The sequence below is a fragment of the Eurosta solidaginis genome, chromosome 4, assembly GCF_040869045.1.
Source record: "Eurosta solidaginis isolate ZX-2024a chromosome 4, ASM4086904v1, whole genome shotgun sequence".
Classification (NCBI taxonomy): domain Eukaryota; kingdom Metazoa; phylum Arthropoda; class Insecta; order Diptera; family Tephritidae; genus Eurosta; species Eurosta solidaginis.
In genome coordinates this window covers 79,416,038-79,438,724 of record NC_090322.1, presented here as the reverse complement: position 1 = coordinate 79,438,724, position 22,687 = coordinate 79,416,038, and the positions used below count along the sequence as shown (strand labels likewise).

General features: G+C 39.3%; 1 long non-coding RNA gene and 1 pseudogene across 1 annotated transcript in view; one reads left to right on the top strand and one right to left on the bottom strand.

The window, feature by feature from the left end:
- The window catches only part of LOC137250005 (uncharacterized), a 259,672-nt gene that overhangs the window by 214,779 nt on the left and 22,206 nt on the right, over positions 1-22,687 (bottom strand). The window lies entirely within an intron of this gene.
- LOC137247630 (uncharacterized) lies at positions 14,683-16,869 on the top strand (annotated as a pseudogene).

Below are 22,687 nucleotides of genomic sequence, written 5' to 3'. Positions count from 1 at the left end.
CACTCTCCCGACTTGGAAAATGTAACAATAATGCAGCACCTACGCCTATAGAGAACTTATCAACAACAACAAAAAAGACTTATAATAAGAGTGTGACTTCATTTGCACACTTGTTCACCTACTGCTGATGTGGGCATCGCTTACTGTTGGAGATTTAATGTATTGTTGTTTGTATAAAAATTTGTTTACGATTAATGTATTTTATTGTTTATATTTTTTAATGTTCTTCTTTTCCCTTGTTTGTTAAAATATAAAATATAAAGTTAGTCGACCAGGTGCAGTCATAAGTGTAAGTTGGCACTTCCGATAATTGTATAATTACGTATGTATGTACCTATGTCTCAATAAATGTTTTTCGTTTTTTCAGTCCTGAAGATGACTTCAGATTGAAGTCGAAATATTGGCAAGACAAACCATTCGACAAATATATATACATTGTTTAAACACATTTGCTGTCTTTTAATAAACATATGTATATATTGGCCTAGAGCTCAAACATACCTTGAATTCATACACTTTTTAATTATTAATTCTTAGTCTGTAAGGTTTGTAAACCATTGACATAATAAATAAATAAATATTTATTGTAAATTAATAAATAAATGGAACGAGTCTTTCGACTATAAATCCCTTTCAACTTGGTCCAAATGCACGCAGGTTTTAGAACGCTACAGCCCGTTTTGGCATTCATCTGATTCGTCAGTCAAACGCAATTCAGAATCTGACATAATCGTGGGACGAATAGCAGCCAGCAATCATCATTTGTTGTAACCAGTCCCAATTCTGTTCTCTGTGCCAGCTGCAAGCATAGACTCACTGGTTACCCTACATTCAAGGAGATGACTTCAAATCTGCGCTACGATACAATGAAAACACATGACTTGTTTATCAACTGTCTTCGCAATGGGCATATAGTAGCTCAATGCCCATCGAAAAGTCGCTGTCGAATATGCAAAAAAGGCCATCATACGATGCTACATCATGGGAATTCATCGCAAACCACGTCATCAACACAACAACCAACACCCATCACGCATATCTCGCAGTCTGCTGCACCGATTTGGCAATCAGCAAACGTTACTTTTAGACTTCAACCATATGCCGAACCTTATTCTTCGCAAGCAGCAACACATTCACATATGGGAACGTCGGAAAGCGGGCAAGAAATAGCAGCAACGGCAATGGTTTTAGTCAAGACGCAACCGGTGCGTACCTAATCGGCAGGGCTTTGCTTGATTCGTGTTGGCAAGTGAATTTCATCACGGACGATTTCGCCCAAAAATTTCGTCTTGTTCGTGAGAAACACCACGTTGGAACACGTAGCATCGGAAACTCACTTACAAACCTGAAGGCACGCACAACTACTACCGACAGGTCACGGCCATCGAATTTTAATTTGTCCCTACAATTCGGCATTACAACGCGCATCGCATTTTTCGAAGCTCTTGCAACTGGTCAAACCCGGTTAGGAGATAATTTAACAACATTTCAAAAAACGTTGTTCGTGTGGATCGTGTCTGGTCGATATCAATAAGAGCGTCAAGCGAATACATCTACTTATTTGATGGCATGTGAAGACTCCATTGAAGACCAATTACAGCAGCTTTGGAAACTCGAAGCTGTCAACGCACCACAAAGCAAATTCAACCGGAGCACAGCATTTGCGTAGACCACTCCTTAGCCAACAATTATCAGGATACCACTGGTCGCATAACCGTAAGTCTGCTCTTTCAAAGATAGTCCTAGTTTTCTAGGATACTCTTTCGAAACAGCGCGTCGTCATTGCATGTCATTACATATCATTTAGGGCCGAATACGAAACTCTCGGCCACATGTCCGTTGTTACAAACCCGATTCAAGATGAATCTCATTTTTTCATACTATATCATTATGTCCTCAAGCCCAGCAGCGAATCAAAACACTTCGTGTTGTTTTCGATGCCTCATGTAAGACGATATCGCAAAAGTCATTAAATGATTTACTACTAGTTGGACCAACAATTCGAACAGATCTGTGTATACTTCTGCTACGTTTTTGCTTGTTTGGATACGCTATAACCGCAGACGTCACAAAGATGTATAGGCAAGTACTTTTGAATAATAATAATCGGAAATACCACTTTATTCTTTGGCGAGCTTCTCCATATGTAGAACTCCGTACATATAAGCTAAATAGTATCACATATGGAACGCCTTCAGCGCCATACCTTGCAGTGCGCAGCCTATACTATTTGGCAGACAAATACACGCACGAGTTCCCAGTTGGTGCTCCTGTGGTAAAGTCGTATTTCTATGTGGACGATATGTTGTGTGGAGCTGACGACGTCGACGCCTTGAACACAGTAAAAACTGAAGTAATTTCTGTACTCAAGCGAGGCAATTGTCCTTTATCCAAATGGCACTCCAACCACCCAGACTTCAGAGAATGCCAAACTTCAAAGGAGCTCAACTTTGCAGAAGATTTTGTAACCAGCACACTTGGCGTGACATGGGATCAACACAGTGATATGTTTTTATTCGCTTTCTTACCAAAGCAAGCCATACTGCGGTTACAAAACGTACCCTTTCGACTGCATCGTCACTCTTCGACCCACTCGGATTGCTGTCACCACTTCTGATCACATCCAAAATCATATTGGAAGAATTGTGGCTTTTAAAGCTCGATTGGGACGAGTCCGTTCCACAAAACCTGCAACAATCTTGGAACAAATGACTGCTATCACTCGGTTTGCTAAGAACGCTTGTGATGCCTCGATATTGCCTGCAGCCGATCAATCAGTCCAACTATGCAATCTTCAACTCCACGGCTTTTGAGACGCATCAATTCGAGCAAACGTTTGCGCATTGTACTTGCACACCGAAGATGTCGATGGGAATATTGCTGTTCACCTGATTACATCAAAGTCACGTGTGGCACCAGTCAAAGAACAATCACTTCCGAAAGTCGAGCTCTGCGGTGCGCATCTTCTCGCTCAACTGTACAATAAGGAAAAATACATTTTTTCAAACAAACCAATTTTCGCATTCTTTTGGACTGATTCGCCACTAGGGTTTCATTTGCTGCAATAACAATCGGCGACATTGTGAACGTTTGTATGCAACAGAGTCTCTGACATACAGGAGTTAACAGCGAAAGGTCATTGGAGTCGTGCCATTGGTCATACGTGCCAACTCAACAAAATCCCGCAGACTTGGTATCTCGTGGCTGCACTGTCGATGACTTGAAAACATCGAACTAGTTTTCAGGTCCACGGTTTCAACGTGAGGACATGGCATACTAAAGGAGACAAATTCGATGTAGATATTGACATAATCAAAATGTGAAAAGCGAAAAAGCTTGTTTGCTGCCATTATAGAAACAAATGACATCCTAAAAACCATCGAGGAAGTTAGTTCATACATTCGCTGTCTTCGACACGTTGCTTGGATGTTCAGGTTCAGTGACATATGCAGAAAAAGATCCATACAAACGACTTCTTCGCCAACACCTCAAGAGCTGCGGCATGCATTATATTTTATCGTTTGGATGATTCAACAGCAGCACTTCGCCGACGACATCCGTTTGATCAGAAAAAATCTTCCATTGAAAAGCACCTTAAAATATTTAACACCATTTTTAGATATTCAAGCGGCTTTGAACTTATTAAGGTTGGTGGTCGATTGGACAGCGCAGATCTACCGAACGATCAAAAGCATCCAATCTTACTACCCAGCAACTCGCAATTTGTAACAAAATACGTTCGCTACTTACATATGCAAAATTACCATGCAGGCCCCAAGGCATTGGTAGCCTTAATTCGACTCCAATTCTGGATAGTCAACGCTAGAGACGTCGCTCGCCGCATTGTTCGCTTGTGTGTTCATTGCGTCCGCTACAGACCAAAGCTGTTGCAACAGATTATGGGACCACTGCCACCTACACGTCTAACACCTTCTCGTCCATTTGAACGCTGTGGGGTTGACTTCTGTGGACCCATCAACACATACTTGCGGATTCGCGGAAAGCCACCCAACAAGTCGTATCTGGCCGTATTCGTGTGCCTGGTCACCAAAGCAGTTCATATTGAGGTAGTATCGGACCTCTCAACGAAGGCATTTTTAAATGCACTTAAACGTATGGGTAGTCGTCGAAAAATGCCATGCGATATATATTGCGATAACGCTACGAATTTCGTCGGAGCAGCCAATCACCTAAAGGAACTTAGGCAATTTCTGTTTATTCGTGATATACAAAAAGAAATTTTCAAATTTTGTTCATCAGACTTCATTAATTTTCATTTCATTCCTCCCAGGTCCCCTCATTTTGGCGGGCTCTGGGAAGCAGCCGTAAAAAGCGCAAAGGGTTTGCTTAATCGCACGTTGGCAAACACCAAATTAACATTTGAAGAGCTGAGTACTGTCGCAGCTGAAATTGAAGCTATACTCAACTCTCGTCCACTATCGCCGTTGTCTTCAGACCCGAACGATTTCGGAGCTCTTACTGCTGGACACTTCTTGGTTGGTGAGTCCCTGGTTTACCTGAGCGCTGCCTGGAACATAAAAATCTATCTAATTCACGACGACAATTTACTACACTTGCGCTGGAAACTTGGCCGAGTCAAATCCACAGAGCCTGGTAAAGATGGTCATGTTCGCACCTCCTTACTGCTAATGGGTCCTGTTGCCGCCCGATACACAAATTAGACATCCTAACTTGAAGAGGGTTCCTTCAACGGTGCCGGGATGTTGGATCACCCTAATAGCATTTATAGCAAATATTAAAAACACTCATTAAATAGTTGGTAACTACTCTCAATTGATACTAAACGCATTCATTTTAAACATATTCATACTCACACACACATACACCTAACATTAAGCATTAACTATAGACCTCCTGCGATTTACAACGAGATTGACTGAATTTTGTGTGTGTTTGTGCTGGTGGCTTCGTAACACACGTATTTGTTGTCGGGTACACGTTGATGAAAATCAAAAATTTTTGATTTTTTCATTTGACGCTTGCTTATTTTATAGTCGTGGGGTGTGATTGACAAAACAGCAGTGTTGTATTTAGTTTGTGTCCACATTCAAAATGAACAAGTGCGCGGAAGAACAGCAATTCATATTAAAATTTATTGAAAATTATCAATGTTTACCAGCTTTATGGAATGTAAAGCTTTTATTATTATTTAATAAAAGTGCTGTACTTGCAAGTAAAAAAAATCATCATCCCATGACGACATATTCACGCCCGAACGCTACGGTCTCTCAATGCAAATGTTAATTGATGGCTTTTTATTTGATAGTCGCGGATACCCGACACGCACACAAACAAAAATTCAGTCAATCTCGTTGTAAATCGCAGGAGGCCTTATTGTACTGATTCTCAATCTCACTTAAGCTTTTGGTTGCACCTATGTATATAATTTGTTTTCCAATAAATCATTGCCATTGTAAAGGTCTACAAGTAGGATATGTAGCAGCACGCACAAACACAGCCACGCTCACCTGATAAAAAGCTTGTTGGTTTTTGTGTGGATGCTATTTGGCACTGTTGTACTTCTTAGGTCCAAGAAAAGTGTAGTAGCTGCTAACGAAAATTGCGTAAAAATTTTATCGTAAAATTACAAAGAAATATCCTTATTTACTTTCAAACAAGCACTTAATTACATGTCTCTTTAAAATTTATATGTTTTGGACAATTTTAGTTAACGAATTGTGATACTTTATTACCGGGGACGATTGCTAAAACACGACCAAAACCTTCGGGGGAGGTATTAATAGACGCGTTTTTGCCTCGCTTCCAATAATTCGAATACTTTTTCGCCTTTGGACTATTGATAACAGGACAAAACGCGTCTTTTCATTTCTCTTTCCACATTTTTGGACGAGTTATTGCAGCCGACCTCGGTTTCAAACTGTTTTTCGCGGAGAACCTTTGAACGGGTAGAAAAACTAAGCACCCGTGTTTGTATTCTTAATACTGGGATAACTACGCGTCCTCAGATAGCCCAATTCAAGACTTTTGTATAATTTTCTGTAAGACGCATATAGGTGCACTACATTTTCATACTAAATTCGTTCAAAAAATGTACCATTACAGCAACCCATATCTGATATTTCTCCCCTTTTTTGTTTCCCTGCGTCGCTTTTCACGACAGCAACCCCGGTAATTTTAACACTTCGTTCAGTGTCAAACGCATGTTCCACGCAGATTCCGCTGAGTTCCACACTGACCGAAGTGTCAAACGGCAGTGTGTTAGAAAGAGAAAGGACTATACATTTGACATAATTACTAAATTGCCCAAGGAATTTAATAAAGACGCGACAATGTCATGGAAATTGACTACTTTTGAAGGTAAGAACTTTCATGCAATACTCGGACAGCATATATTGAAGCCAATTAAGGCAATTATAAATATGAAAAAAGAAATAGTTATAATAAATAATTGTGAAATTGAATTTAAAAAAGAATATCCATACAATTTGAATGTAATTTATCAATTAGACACTATCAACTATAATGAAAATATTACTGGACACCTACCTATATGGAAATTTAAATTTTGAAGAAAAAAATGCATAAAAAAGTATATTAGGCAAGGTGCACACGAGGATACGCTGCAGGCGAAATTTGTACGCTTTAATGCCGAACACATGTATTTAAATGGAGAGCTGCATACGAGGCGTTAGCTGCATGAAAGCGACAAAGCATGAAATTTTCGTGTAGCTAAGCGTACAGCAATGTTGGTCGCTGAGCGCACGTACGCTTGAAAAAAGGAAGAACAAGGTGTTTGTTTACATTTTTGTACTCAGCTGAGCAGAGCTCACAGATATCGGACCATAACCACGCCCACTTTTTTGATATCGAAAATTTCGGAAAACCGAAAAAGTGCGATAATTCATTACCAAAGACGGCTAAAGCAATGAAACTTGGTAGGTGAGTTGAACTTATGAAGCAGAATAGAAAATTACTAAAATGTTGGACAATGGGCCTGGCATAGCCCACTTTAAAAAGAAGGTAATTTCAAAGTTTTGCAATCTGTAATTTGGCAGTCGTTGAAGATATCATGATGAAATTTGGCAGGAACGTTACTCCTATTACTATATGTATGCTAAGTAAAAACAAGTAAGGAAGGCTAAGTTCGGGTGTAACCGAGCATTACATACTCAGCTGAGAGCTTTGGAGACAAAATAAGGGAAAATCACAATTTACCAAAATTAACCTAGGGTAACCCTGGAATGTGTTTGTATGACATCGGTTTCAAATGGAAGATATTAAAGAGTATTTCAAAAGGGAGTGGGCCATAGTTTCATAGGTGGACGCCATTTCAGGATATCGCCATAAAGGTGGACCAGGGGTTACTCTAGAATGTGTGTTGTATGATATGGGTATCAAATGAAAGGTGTTAATGAGTATTTTAAAAGGGAGTGGGTCTTAGTTCTATAAGTGGACGCCTTTTCGAGATATCGCCATAAAGGTGGACCAGAGGTGACACTAGAATGTGTTTGTACGATATGAGTATCAAATGAAAGGTGTTAATGAGTATTTTAAAAGGGAGTGGGCCTTAGTGCTATAGGTGGATCCCTTTTCGAAATATCCCCATAAAGGCCGACCAGAGGTGACACTAGAATTTGTTTGTACGATATGGGTATCAAATGAAAGGTGTTAATGAGTATTTTAAAAGGGAGTGGGCCTTAGTGCTATAGGTGGACGCCTTTTTGAGATATCGACATAAAGGTGGAGCAGGGGTGACTCTAGAATGTGTTTGTACGATATGGGTATCAAATGAAAGGTGTTAATGATTAATTAAAACGAAGGTGGCCTTAGTTCTAAGGTGGACGCCTTTTTGAGACATCGCCATAAGGGTGGACCAGGGGTGACTATAGAATGTGTTTGTACGATATGGGTATCAAATTAAAGGAATTAATGAGGGTTTTAAAAGGTAGTGGCCCTTAGTTGTATATGTGAAGGCGTTTCGAGATATCGACCAAAATGTGGACCAGGGTGACCCAGAACATCATCTGTCGGGTACCGCTTATTTATTTATATATGTAATACCACGAACAGTATTCCTGCCAAGATTCTAAGGGCTTTTGATTTCGCCCAGCAGAACTATTTCAATTTCTTCTTCTTAATATGGTAGGTGCCACACCCATTTTACAAAGTTTTTTCTAAAGTTATATTTTGCGTCAATAAACCAATCCATTTACCATGTTTCATCTCTTTTTTCATATTTGGTATAGAATTATGGCATTGTTTTCATTTTTCGTAATTTTCGATATCGAAAAAGTGGGCGTGGTCATAGTCGGATTTCGGCCATTTTTTATACCAATATAAAGTGAGTTCAAAAAGCTGCGTGAGCTAAGTTTAGTAAAGATATATCGATTTGTGATCAAGTTATCGTGTTAACGGCCGAGCGGAAGGACAGACGGACGGCTGTGTATAAAAACTGGTCGTGGCTTCAACCGATTTCGCCCATTTTCACAGAAGACAGTTAACGTCATAAAATCTATGCTCCTACCAAATTTCACAAGGATTGGTAAATTTTTGTTCGACTTATGGCATTAAAAGTATTCTAGACGAATTAAATGAAAAATACGCCCATTTTGAAATTTTCTTTTATTTTTGTATTTTGTTGCACCATATCATTACTGGAGTTGAATGTCGACATAATTTACTTATATACTGTGAAGATATTACATTTTTTGTTAAAATTTGACTTAAAAAAAAAAATGTTAAAGTGGGCGTGTTCGTAATCCGATTTTGCTAATTTTTACTTAGCATACATATAGCAATAGGAGTAACGTTCCTGCCAAATTTCATCATGATATCTTCAACGACTGCCAAATTACAGCTTGCAAAACTTTGAAATTACCTTCTTTTTAAAGTGGGCGATGCCACGCCCATGCCCAAAATTTTACTAATTTTCTATTCTGCGTCATAAGTTCAACTCACCTACCAAGTTTCATCGCTTTAGCCGTCTTTGGTAATGAATTATCGCACTTTTTCGGTTTTCCAATATCGAAAAAGTGGGCGTGGTTATGGTCCGATTTCGTTCATCTTAAATAGCGATCTGAGATGAGTGCCCAGGAACCTACATGCCACATTTTATCAAGATACCTCAAAATTTACTCAAGTTATCGTGTTTACGGACGAACGGACGGACATGGCTAAATGAATTTCTTTTTTTGCCCAGATCATTTTGATATGTAGAAGTCTATATCTATCTCGATTAGTTTATGCCGTTACGGATTGCCGTTATGCGAACAAAATTAATATACTCTGTGAGCTCTGCTCAGTATGTAAGTAAATTATGTCAACATTCAACTCCAGTAATGATATGGTGCAACAAAATGCAAAAATAAAAGAAAATTTCAAAATGGGCGTATTTTTCATTTAATTCGTCTAGAATACTTTTAATGCCATAAGTAGAACAAAAATTTACCAATCCATGTGAAATTTGGTAGGATCATAGATTTTATGACGTTAACTGTTTTCTGTGAAAATGGGCGAAATCGGTTGAAGCCACGGCCAGTTTTTATGAACAGGCCCCTATTATGAGACATATTCGATCCTCGACTGTGGTCGAAAGAGCTGATCGAACGAATTTACATGCGGTATTATGACACTCATTCGATCAAGACTAGTGTCATTCTTCGATAATTCGATAAATTTAACCGTTCAGAAAAGCACATTCCCATCATCTGTCAAATAAAATAAAAGCAAAATTATTTATTATAAAGAAAAAAGCTTAGCAACTAGCCAGAAATATAAAACGCTGAAATGAATTTCAACGCGTAATTGTAGCTTTCTAAACATTGTAACTTTGTTGTTACATGTATTAAAAACTAAACTTCATAATGACCATAGAAGCGTTCATGGACTTGCTATCCAGTGAAGATGAATGGCTGCAACAATGCACAATAGCCAATTTTATTCCAACCTTTTTGAAATTGGCAACAATTCACAGATTTTACGCTAGGGATTGCCTCAACTGAGCGTCAGGTGCGAGAATTCACTCGGGATAGTTTCCACCTGATCCTTTCTGCAAGTTCCTTTTGTTATAAACGGATTTTGTCCAATTTTTAAAACCAGTCTTCCAAGCAGTTGTTTTGTATTCGCAACTTTGGGACTATATGTAGGGTTCTTAAATTATATTGACTCAATTATTTTTATTTAATTTTGGTATTATGTTACTTTGAACTTTGTAATTTTACTATGTTTTACAATATTTAAATTTTCAATATTGATTTTTCTATTTTTAAAAATTTTCATTATTATTCAATTTTTCATCATGAAAATATAACATTTTCTTTTAAATAATTGGGTTGGATTTTATATAAGGTGCCACGATTTTCAAACTTTTGTTGATTATTAGGGGTAGAGGGGATCCTAAAAATAACCGTAATGGAATCCGCAGCTCTAGGAAACTCTTAGTTTATGAAATATAAGCTTTTTAATTTCCAAATTTAGTAAAATGTCGATAGCGGTCTCAAAAGACGCGTATTTGCTTCAAGATTCAGAATTCGAAAGCAGAAACTATATTTTTTTTATCTCGTTTAAAAGTTATTCGCGGAAACCCCGTCGATACTATTGCCGCTTTTTTCGTTGTTGCAAATAAACAAACGGAAACAAATGAAGGTGATGAATAGTGTTACCAGCACCGCAACAATATTTTTTATCTTGGTAGAACATTATAAGGTGGTGGCACGTCGACATAAATGCAAACAAACATACCCTATCGATGTATTTTGATTTTGTAAAACTCTTTGACGGGTTTCTTTGGAGGTGAGTTTTTATGTTGGTTTTCTTGTTGCCGGTGTCGGATCGGTTAAGGGTAATTTTTTTAAAGGTGCTCTACGCAGAATTACTGTGCATGGCGTAGCCGGTGTTGGATCGGCTAAGGGTTGTTTTCTTAAAGTGCGGCCGAAGGCCGTCTACGCAGAAGGGTGTCCTACGCAGAAGGACATCACCGTGGCGGTAGCCACGGTTATACCACATACCCGGACTTGGCATGGCGTAGCCCAGGGTTATTTTTTATAAGCGCGGCTGAAGCCCGCCTGTTTAGGCCAGCAGGCTAACCTCAAAGGAAAATTAAGGGCCGGCCACCCTAATGCAATCTAATACAAAACCGCTTATTTGTTACGGCCGTTAGCACTTATACTAAAAGAAAAAGTGACGTTTCGTTAAGTTACCCCGCCAAAGGCCTGTTAGCTTTGGGGGTAAACGGAATGCGTGGAAAGGAAACTCTTTCACTTGGATTAAAGCCGCAGCAGGATACGCACGCTTGTAAGTTCTTTGTTTAGACTACAAGTATTTCAAACCCACAAAAAAGGTTACTCCAGCGATCGTCACCGCCAGAACGCAGAGTCCCCGAATATATTAAAAGGTAAAACTGTAGCAAGTGCATGTTTGCTTTTTAAACTCTAGTTCTAATATTTTTCTATTGCACATTCCTTTGAAATAAAATACTAGTGTAATTTTTAATATTAATCATTGCCTTTTATTTCTAACCCCCCTGAGAGAAACTAATCTGGAAGCCGCCAGCTCAAGTTTTCATGGTCCTTCAGCGCCAGTAAGGGAAGCAAGCCTAGAGGAAATACAGTCCACTAACCAAAACCATAATATTCATCACGTTTTTAATCGTTGAGTACACAGCCATTCCGGACAACAACGGAATTTGTACAGCGTCAGAGTTCACAGTTCATCACTGAAGAATTTCATCAAATCACTATTCAAAGCGTTTGGTTAAAAGGTATGTGCTCAAATTAAAAGTGACACAAATAAAAAAGTGCTTAAGTTTTTTCATTTAAATCACATGCGGTGATAAAAGATTTGCTAAAAAAGTGACACAAGCGAAAAGTGTAACAAAATTTTTTTCTTTTCATATAAATCACATGCGGTGATTAAAAATTACTGAATAAACAGTGCTATTACAAAGCCTTTTGTCTATCCGATGCTCTCCCCCACCCGTGGTAAGAGGTATCCGACACAGCCTAATGCTAGCAGTCAGTGGCATAAAATCTTAGTAACTTTCCTTAAAACGTTCCACTGCACTGCACTTTCGGTTCTTGCAACCATCGCGTTTATAAATCATTAAACAAATTTTGAGCTTAATCGTGACAAAAGGTGCTTGTCCAACTTCTATGACACCAATTTGGTCGTTCTTAGAATATTGAAAAACTCGCTAACACAGTGCTTTCTGCTCGTTAAAAATTTAAACGTGCAAACACAAACGCTCATATTGCAATAGACCATTTATTGGCTCTAGCTACACGCGTTAATTGTGGCAAGCAAACTTTTCTTTGGACACTTAGCACCAGCAATATTCATTTTAGCGGAGGAGACATAACCTCACATATTATATTGCACACCGGTCACACATACAGGCTCACTGGGTTTTCCTTTTAAATACAATATCTTCTTTTCTTTAAAATCAATATAAATTGGGTTCGAGTCGTTTAATCCTCACATTTATATTCGATTTTTTGTTCACTGTATTTTTATATCACATATTTATCATACTTATATCACACACACGTATATAATTATTTTTCATAAAATCTGGTATTCAGTGGCGAAGAGGTGAAAATAACACTTTTTTGCATATACATTTATATATATATTTGGTTATAATAAATTTAAAAAAAATCATAGAGGTGATTCCAAAATTTTTCTTTTGCCTAAAAATTTTTTGAGTGGTGGTGTTAGGTTATTGAAACCCTTCCCTTTGCTTCTGAGCATCAAACTTAAATTTTCTAATTAGGCCCTGCATAATAGCTATTATCTGTTAAATATCAAACGATATGGAGAAATTCATTAAAGCAGCTGATGAGGTGGCACAGTTTGAGGCTGAGTTCAACAACAGACCTCAAGCTGAACACACAAAATATACTCTAGCCATTCACCAAGAAGAGTTAAAAAATAATTGGAGAAAGGCAAAGCTAGCTTATGAGGATCTCTTGTACTCTGAACCGGCAGAGAAAAAGGTGTTAGCGCAGGCCAAACCGAAATATCAGGCGACGTATTCCGTATATGTACGCGGCAGTTCAACCATGGCTGAATTAATAGCAAAACTAAATAAACGCGATAAGGAGGGAGAAGATACACCTGACCCAAAACACAGCATGCGACTATCTCCGTGCGATACGGATGTATTCAAAGGTGACTACCTCTCCTGGCCAACGTTCCGTGACATGTTCACGGCAATATACATACGAAATAAGCGCCTCACCCCAGTTGAGAAGTTATTTCACCTCAACCAAAAAACGCAGGGTGAGGCAAGGGATAAAGTTAAAAAATGCTCCCTTACAAACGATGGGTTTGACACAGCGTGGCGAATTTAGGGGAAAGATATGAGAATAAACGAATTCTCGTCAATACCCAATTAAAAATATTATTCAATCATGAAAGCGTAGAAAGTGAGTGTGGCACCGCGATTAAAACACTTCAGCGGGAAATAAATAACTGCATCTCAGCTCTAAAAGCTCATCAAATTGAGATAGGCAATTGGGATGCGATATTCACATATCTATGCTCCACCAAACTACCCGAAAGCACGCTAGCTTTATGGGAACAGACCATAGAGAATAAAACTGAAATATCAAAATGGGAAGATATGGATAAATTTTTATCGAATAGGTTCCAGACCTTGGAAACAGTCTCGGGATTAACAGGTAGCAAAAGTCCCAAAGCTCCCAAACAACCACCACCCAAACATAATAATGATTCATCTCAAAAGAAAGCAGGCGCCTACCAAGCAAATGTAGCAAGAAACACTTGTAGATGCTGTAAGAAAAATAACCACAAGCTGTCACAATGCCAAAGCTTCCAACGGCTCTCTGTCGTAGACAGAGTGGCGTTTATAAAAGAAAAGTAGGGGGTGTCTGAATTGCCTCTCATCGAAACACACACTATCCAAATGTACGTGCTCCTTTAATTGTAGCATTTGCCATCTAAGGCATCATACACCCCTGCATATTCAACAAAGTGCGGGCACGAGTGCAAGACCAACCACAACCAAACAAACACAGTTAGATCAAATACCATCTACTTCGGCACAGGCTCAGGCCCAACGTCAGTTTGCCACGGCAAATAATCAACCAACCAACTTCAATTCCTGTTACGCGAATACAAGCAAAGGGGTTCTATTAGGTACTGCGCAAGTCAATATTTTTTATGATAATGAACACTTTTCGGCTCGCGCCCTAATAGACTCCGGATCAGAGTGCTCGTTCATTTCGGAGCGACTTAAGAGAAGGATAAATTTGCCCAGTCGGAAGCTAAATGCACAAGTGTCAGGGATAAACAACACGGTGTCAGCCCAAGTGAAAGAGGCATGCTTCATTCAGTTGCGGTCATCAATAAACCCGAATGTACGCATACACACTACAGCATTGGTTTTAGCCCAGCTCACTGGCAATCTGCCAACCTGTCAAATTGACCCCATGACACACCAAGTTTTCCCGGACTTGGTGCTAGCAGATCGGAGGTTCTTTGTAAATGAACAAGTAGATCTTATTCTGGATGGGGATATTTACGCACAGATACTGCTAGGCGGTATACGAAAAAATGTTTTAGGCACCCTCCTTGCGCAGGAAACAGTATTTGGCTGGATAATAACTGGCCAGCCCAGCTGGCAGGTGTGTGTCATTTTTTAATGAGGCATCACTGGATAAAGAAATAGCGTCCTTTTCAATGAATTGCGCAGGAGTAAACTCTGATGAATTTGAGCCAGCAGAAAATATGCAGTCCAAATCGGTGATGGATGGAATTGCTTGGGCACAAGAATTTGCCACTACTCCAACAGCGGCGCAAATCGAAAATGTAAAAGATTATGATTGATGTACAATCTAATCCCAACCGCTCAGTATTTGCTCGTGATCCGAATTTCCCAATGGGACGATTCTTCAGTCAGCGTTCTGAAAATTTACAAAATACAGTTCGTCATTTCAGTCCGGAACGCTTGCGTAAACCAATCGCCTCAGTGGGGGATACACAGTCTTAGAGTTAGTACACCTAAAGGCAATAAAAAGATAAGTTAGCTAACAAGCGACGTTGATGTTACAGATGATAGATAATAGAACCTATAGTAAAACACCGAGTATTCCGCAGCATAGCGTTGTCACTTATCAAGGTCAAAAAGAGAGTAAGGACTTTGGCAATGGTACTAAAGAAGAAGAAGAAGATGATTCTTGTATACTGTCGCTTTTTCAAATAAAGAAGACATTTATCCAAAACATTGAGAAAAACATTTCGTCTGTGGATCTTATCGACTTGAAAAAAAAAAAAAAAACAAATCAAAAAAGAACAAACCGCCACAAAATCGCAAAGTGATGCGGTACAAAATCAATCATTATCGCCAAAAATATTGGCAGCTAAAGAACTAGCTACCAATGCGAGCATGTGCCACTCAGTCGAGCAGTATACAAACAGTCTAAATACATTCGAGGAACTGCTATCAGAGAACAAGGAGAATTGGAATCCGCAAAAAATGCGCGGTAGGGAATCTCAAGCTGAAACCATGAGTTTCACCGATTCGCTGTTTTTGAATGCAAGTGATTTGAAGGAGTTCCAACACAGCATAGCACAACTACGTTCACCTATAAGTCCTTTGAACATACATAGTTTACGACTCACACAGAATGAAATCGAAAACGAAATTGAAGATCAAACTAAATCGCCAAAAGTGTCCAAAAACCGTAATAGTTCTTCTACATGTAGGGCCAAATTAAATATGCCAAATAAATCGATATCATCAAATCGTGGTGAAACAAAACAGTTAATAAAAGCAGTAGTAATAGTCAGCTAAAACTTGGCTCACCAACTTCACCGAGCCCTTCATTACAAGGGCGAACGCCGTTAAGCTCAACGCGATTTGATGACCAGAAAAGTGAATATGATTTTGCTGCCATATCCCAAAATGTATCCAAATCTGCAACATCATCCAAAAATAATACAGCTGAACGTACCCTATTAGCTAACGGCAGCCCATATGGCAGCGTGTCTGCTGGTTTACAAAGTCCACCTGCATCGCCAACAGCTAGTAATTCCGTGGATAATGATAATACATGGCGGCTTTGTGAAAATTGTTCACCACAAATGTGTGTCAGAACTCACACTGCGACAACTAACGCCATATTGCAACGAATGTCGTCCTCCCCGTCGGTAAGTGAGGCCAGTAGTGCCAAAAGTGGTCTACCAAAGCGTACACTTAGTGGATTCTCGTTGAAAAGCAGCAATAGTAATGCTAGCAACCCCGGCGGCGTTATTCGCAGTGCATCACGTTGTTCCAGTAGTAGCGCATTTAGTAATAGAGATGGAAACCTAACCCCTAAAAGTAACAGCTCTCGAGTTATCTTGGGGTAGTACACGCTTAAGGAATTCCGCACATAAGTCAATGCAAGTAAAAAATACTGCTAATAAAAAGCTTACGCTACGTATAAATGTACATGGTCTCGGTTATCAGCTGGTCAATATGCAAGGCAATAATAGTTTAACGTTACAGTCGATGGAATGTCGAACGATTTGTGTAAGCTTTTTTCCTACTGTTATTGGTGCAGCCGTAGGAAAGTTATCATTTTATGCACCATGTGTAGCGCATAACAGTGCCTCTACCTCAAGCACGTCTTCATTTTTGGATACCCCACTGTGTGGATATGGTGGTCATTGCAGTATTTTTGCGCAGGAAGTGCATACACCGCCTGCTGGCATAGCGCTCCTACAAATGGGTCATCTGCATGAACGCTCACAACCCATAAAACGTACAATACGGATTTATAATAAAGGACCATTACTTGGGTCCGCTTTGGCTTCAATCGATTCGGTTATCTGTGGCTACTGCGTTTAAGTAATGCTTTCGAAATACATTTCCTGATATCCTAAGCACAAACATCGTCGAAAGCATGCAATTGTTCAGGCGTCGCTTCAGGCAATGCAGAAATTTTGTCCTGAAAATAAAAGAGTAAAAAATTGCACAATGATTGTAATAAGAAATAAAAAATAAATTACTATACTTACCGCTCTGCTACCGTACAACCTCGTGGATTTTTTCATTATAACATTTCTCATTCAGGAAATGCCTTTAATAACCAAACAACAAGCAGTGATGCCAACACCCATGGCCGCAATTAATGAGCACTTGACTCACCCTGCACCATTTAAGCCCAAAAAGCCAAATGTACCAAATATTCTGGTAGGTCGTAATAGCAAGTAAGACGTTGCTATTCAATGAAATACCAATTAAAAAAGTATACCAAATCGTTTACGAACGTATGAGGAGAGAGAGTAGTATTGTCACATACAAGGGAAGGGGCAATAACCGATCTAGCCACCAGTGTAATAACCCTGCAAAGACGCCGCGTCAATCCACGTCATTCGACTAGTCATTTTACAGCCACAGGTTATATTCATAGTCACATTTGCATGGGCGTGGGTAAGTTTTGTGACCAAATTTTTTGTAGGGAATGTCCACATAATAATCCAGCAAAGTTTTGCACCTTGTTGGTGGGAGCCCAGGGTGGCTTATAGTAAACATCACCACCATTTATAGCAAGTTTCTGCAATTTAAAACACACTAGGGGACACAAAGATCCAAATTTTGAACTCTGTTTCTAAATTTTGTATACCTAAATTTGTATACCTGTTTCTAAATTTTGTATACCTAAATTTGTATACCTGTTTCTAAATTTTGTATACCTAATTTTGTATGCCTAAACTTGTATACCTGTTTCTAAATTTTGTATACCTCATTTTGTATACCGGGTTCCGAAAAATTTTATAAGTCACAATTTTGAGGTAATCTCGTCACTCAGCCACAACCAGATATTTTTTTTGAAAAATAATCAATACATATATAATATGACTTAATGAGTCTCATTGCAGGCATCATGACCCGCTACGGCTAATTGCGCAAGGCATATGAAAAAAAGGCCAGCTACTTCAAGGTCCCATGCCATTTGTGTTCGGCTAGGCATCCTATCCGCCTATGCCCAGTCTACCGTTCAAAGACGCCTGAGGAACGGATGCGTGAAGCTCTTCTGGGCAATTATTGTGGCAATTGCCTCTCCATGGCGCATCGCACGGCTGGTTGCACAAGCAACGGAAGATGTCGGCGATGTGCGAGAAACACCACACCACCCTTCACGTGAATGAGCAAGCCAAAGCCTCGCGTGAGCCGTACAAGCCGTGGAGCGTACAGGTAGAGGAGGAAGAACGCGAGAACCTCGAAGGGGCGTTATCACTATACGCCTCCGATATTGAGGCGGAGGAGACGGAACGAGAAACCACGGAGAGGGACACCTACTCTCAACCGGCCAGCATGGTCCAAGAGAGATCGGAACCACTGCCCTTCCGACTCTCCGTTAGATCGGAACCACTGCCCTTCCGACTATCAGGGGGATCGGAACCACGGCTCTTCCGACCCCTGCTACAACATGAGCGCCAACAGTCGAACAGAAACCCCTACCGTCGCCGCCGACAACGACAACGCCCCCAGCTGGCCAACAACACAAATCGCCGTCACGAAGCCATCACGACCAGCCTGCCTCGCTCTACGTCGACCACCACAAAAGGAGTCATTGCCATTCGCCAGCTAAGGACGCCGCTAGCGTTCCGCAGTGGACGTACGGGGCTGGACCCCGTCGCTGGACCGGTACTGCGGCCCATGATCTCGCTTTCGCCGACCGCTATGGTCAAAATAGAAGCTGGAGGACGACTACATCTGGTGCGAGAATTGATCGACGTCTGTTCGCCATCCACAGTCATGTCCGCCGATTTGGTCCGGGATCTGCGGCTGGACGAAACTCGAGTGGGTAGCCAGACAGGCTGTGTGGTGTGTCTGCGGGGGAAGCACGGCGACAACAAACGCATTGTGACCCATGCCGTCGTCACGCCACATTTCCACCGAGTGGCGCCTAGTCACAGCCTGGATCCAGCCATCGCGGCTATGTATACTCATATCTGTCTCGCCGATCCAAAATTCTACGTCGCGTCGCCAGTACGCCTAGTTCTCGGGGCAGACGTATATGCCGACATTATGCTAAATCAAGTTCTGCCAGCGTCATTCGGCCCGCTCTTGGCGCAAAGCACAATCTTCGGCTTCGTGCTCTCTGGAGTATCCAGAGCCTAAAAGGTCGCAGATATAAATATCCAAAAAAAAAAATTATTTTAAATTTGCGCTTTAAATCGTGAATTTTGTAATAAAGAATATTTTATACTTTGAACTCATGCGTACAGTCTGTCCATCCACAAATTTCTCATCTTTCTCCCTCTAGATATTGTCTACTCTAGCAGCAGGGCAAGGCGAGGTTGCGTACTGCAAGGGGGCCGGCATGTTTAGGCCAGCAGGCTAACCCCAAAGGAAAATTAAGGGCCGGCCACCCTAATGCAATCTAATACAAAACCACTTATTTGTTACGGCCGTTAGCACTTATACTAAAAGAAAAAGTGACGTTTCGTTAAGTTACCCCGCCAAAGGCCTGTTAGCTTTGGGGGTAAACGGAATGCGTGGAAAGGAAACTCTTTCACTTGGATTAAAGCCGCAGCAGGATACGCACGCTCGTAAGTTCTTTGTTTAGACTACAAGTATTTCAAACCCACAAAAAAGGTCACTCCAGCGATCGTCACCGCCAGAACGCAGAGTCCCCGAATATATTAAAAGGTAAAACTGTAGCAAGTGCATGTTTGCTTTTTAAACTCTAGTTCTAATATTTTTCTATTGCACATTCCTTTGAAATAAAATACTAGTGTAATTTTTAATATTAATCATTGCCTTTTATTTCTAACCCCCCTGAGAGAAGCTAATCTGGAAGCCGCCAGCTCAAGTTTTCATGCAGAAAGGCGTTCTACGCAGAATTACTGTGCATGGCCACCAAAAAGGAGCTTTTTCAAATTTTTGGTAAATAAAGACAAGAAAATTTAAAGATATATATACATTAGTTAAAATGTATTTTTATAAGTTATTTTTCGATTTTTTAATTTTTGAAATCCATCCATAAGTTTCGGAGCAATTTTGATTTGAAAAATTCATAATTTCGCCTTTTGTCATGGAATTACCCCCAAACCTTTAATTTGCACCAAAATAGTATATTTGGTTCATAGGACACAATGTGTGTAACGCGGTGTTAGCAGTGAGCTCGCAAATACTCAGAGTGTATTTCTGCTATGAAAAGCTTTTCAGCAAAAATGCATCTTCCTCGGAGATGGCGTGCGGAACGGGGTTTAAATAACGCTGATTGAAAGAGAAGCTCGGCCTAAATCTTCTCGAAGATATATCGTGCCTTATGTTGATTTTTTAAATTTTTTTAAGGGACATTGGGTTGTGGTCGTTAGAATAAGTGCAATAGTATACCTGGGCCAAAAACCGTTGCCACGCCAGTTTTTAAAAATTGTAAAATACATAATTTAAGTCATCATTACGATGATGCTCCCCTTAATTTTAAAGATTTCAGCTCTTCGTAAGTTAAGGAGATATCTTATAAGTATATGTTTCCATTTTTAGAAAGAAAGTGAACGTAGTTGTCTGCTGATTGTATTTTTTTAGCACTTCTTCCTTGAATAGGAATATCTGAAGATATTGCTCCCGACTTGAAGGCAATAGCTCAATTAGGTATTAAAATATCGAAAAGTCAATTTACAGGATATATTTGATATACATATAAAAACTCTGCGTAGCTATATACCGATTAAGGCCATTTCTTGTAGGAACCGTACTCGTGTTCGAAAGTAGCGGCATGACAACAATTAGCAACAAAGGAGGATTTTGTCTAGCTATCAGACCAGCTTTGGTGCTAATAGATAAGGAAGGCACGGAGGTGCTCTTAAACGCGGCGTGAGTCGCCCTTGGTTGTGAACATAAAGGAGCCATACATGTTTTAAAGAAATCACGTCGACAACAAGTATTAGGGGTTAGCCTAAAGCATCGCGTTTTGCATGTGACATATATGTGCCCATTTTATAAATATGTATTTCTTCGGTAGACGCAGCAGTGCTAGTCTCTAGGACCGAATGAAGGACAGTCTCTCCACAAGGAGCTACTCATTGGATAACAAATGTTGCACGATCCGCGAGAAATTGCGCCATGCTACATTGAAATGCCATGCTTTGGTCCCGGAAAAAACCCCCAATGACTTAATACATATACCAAGCTACCAGTGGAGATGAAGATTTTGTACGTACGTATTTGTCTTTTTTTTTTTTAGTAGAAGCATGCGTATTTATGTGTGTCGGGGGTTAAAACAACATAAAAACAAAACATACCTACTCGTAGATAAAGGCTATTACGATCAATACATCGTCGCTTGGAAAATCAAATATTTCTGCTGAAATAGTAAAAGAAATTTACTTTTTGTTTTCAGCAAGTAATTTGAAACCAGAATTTCGGCTGTTAAAAGCTGAAAACCGTTACTTTAAAAATAATTGATCATGAAATACTTATAGCTTCAAAGCACAGTAAAATATTCATTTTTTTTCTGCTGACGACGACAGCTCGCATCCATTCAAGTTACATCTGAAGTAAAATGAAAAAAAAAAACAAATTTGTTTGCTTTGCTTTTTTCTGTTGCTGAAATATTTTTCAAATACAAATGTAAACTGTATACAACAATTCCAAACCGACAAAAAACTCAGCTGGTAAAGCCAAAAATTTTTAAATTTTACTATTTTTCAGTAAACAGATTAAACCCTGGCCAAAAATAAATAAAATCCGTATACTAACTTCTTTTAAAAGTCATTATTATGCAAGTTTTTATATATGTTAACAAAAGGTAAGTAAATGCGGTATTAATTTCTTTTTTTTTCTCCGTTCATATCGCAGTTATACTTATACCCCTTAATTGGCCATTAAGTTGAGAAATAATATCATGAGCCAAGTCTGAGGTTAGTCGGTACAGCTTTCGAAACTCCGTTGCATTGAAGTGCAATGGGTTATCTACTTCTCTAAGAAGGTGTCTGTCCACTGGCGATGGACTTAGTAATTCTTCATCCTGTGATAAAACGTACCCCAAGTACTCAAATGCCATTTGATTTATAAAGCAGCTTTTCATGTTTGAAAGTATTTAATTAAAGTTCCGAATTTCTTTTTTAACTAAAATTACCAGAAATATTAATTTCGTGATTTTTAACGCAGCCAATTTACTTGCCGTTTATTTAACAACACAGCTGATCATCGATAAACAAATATCGATACCAAATAGTTACTGAATAACGAATTCGTTATAGTTATCGATTCGCAAATAAATCGATGGCAAATCTGGTTAAAAAAGTTAGCGAATTCCACTACAGATTATACATATGGATGTCTATAAAAATACGAAATCAAATTTTCTAACTTTCATAGACCGATTCTCTAAATTTGCTACGGCGTATTATCTCTAAGATAGAAACAACCAAACTATAATTGAGAAATTAAGAGAATATAAAGTGTGAATATTAGAGATTATCTTGCGGAAGAAAACATTGTCCTACATTTAACAAAGGCTAAAAATAATACGGGTAATGCCGATGTCGAGAGGTTACATTATACAATAAATGTTAAGTAATGATTAGATAATGCTAATGATTGCTAATTAACCTTCATTTGCGAAATTCTCTAATTCATTAAATAATTAGAATTAGTTCAACTAATTCCCATTATATAATTGTAATTTTTATTCCAATGGTAAATCTAATTGCAATTAGTTGCCATTAGCAAAAAAAATTGGTT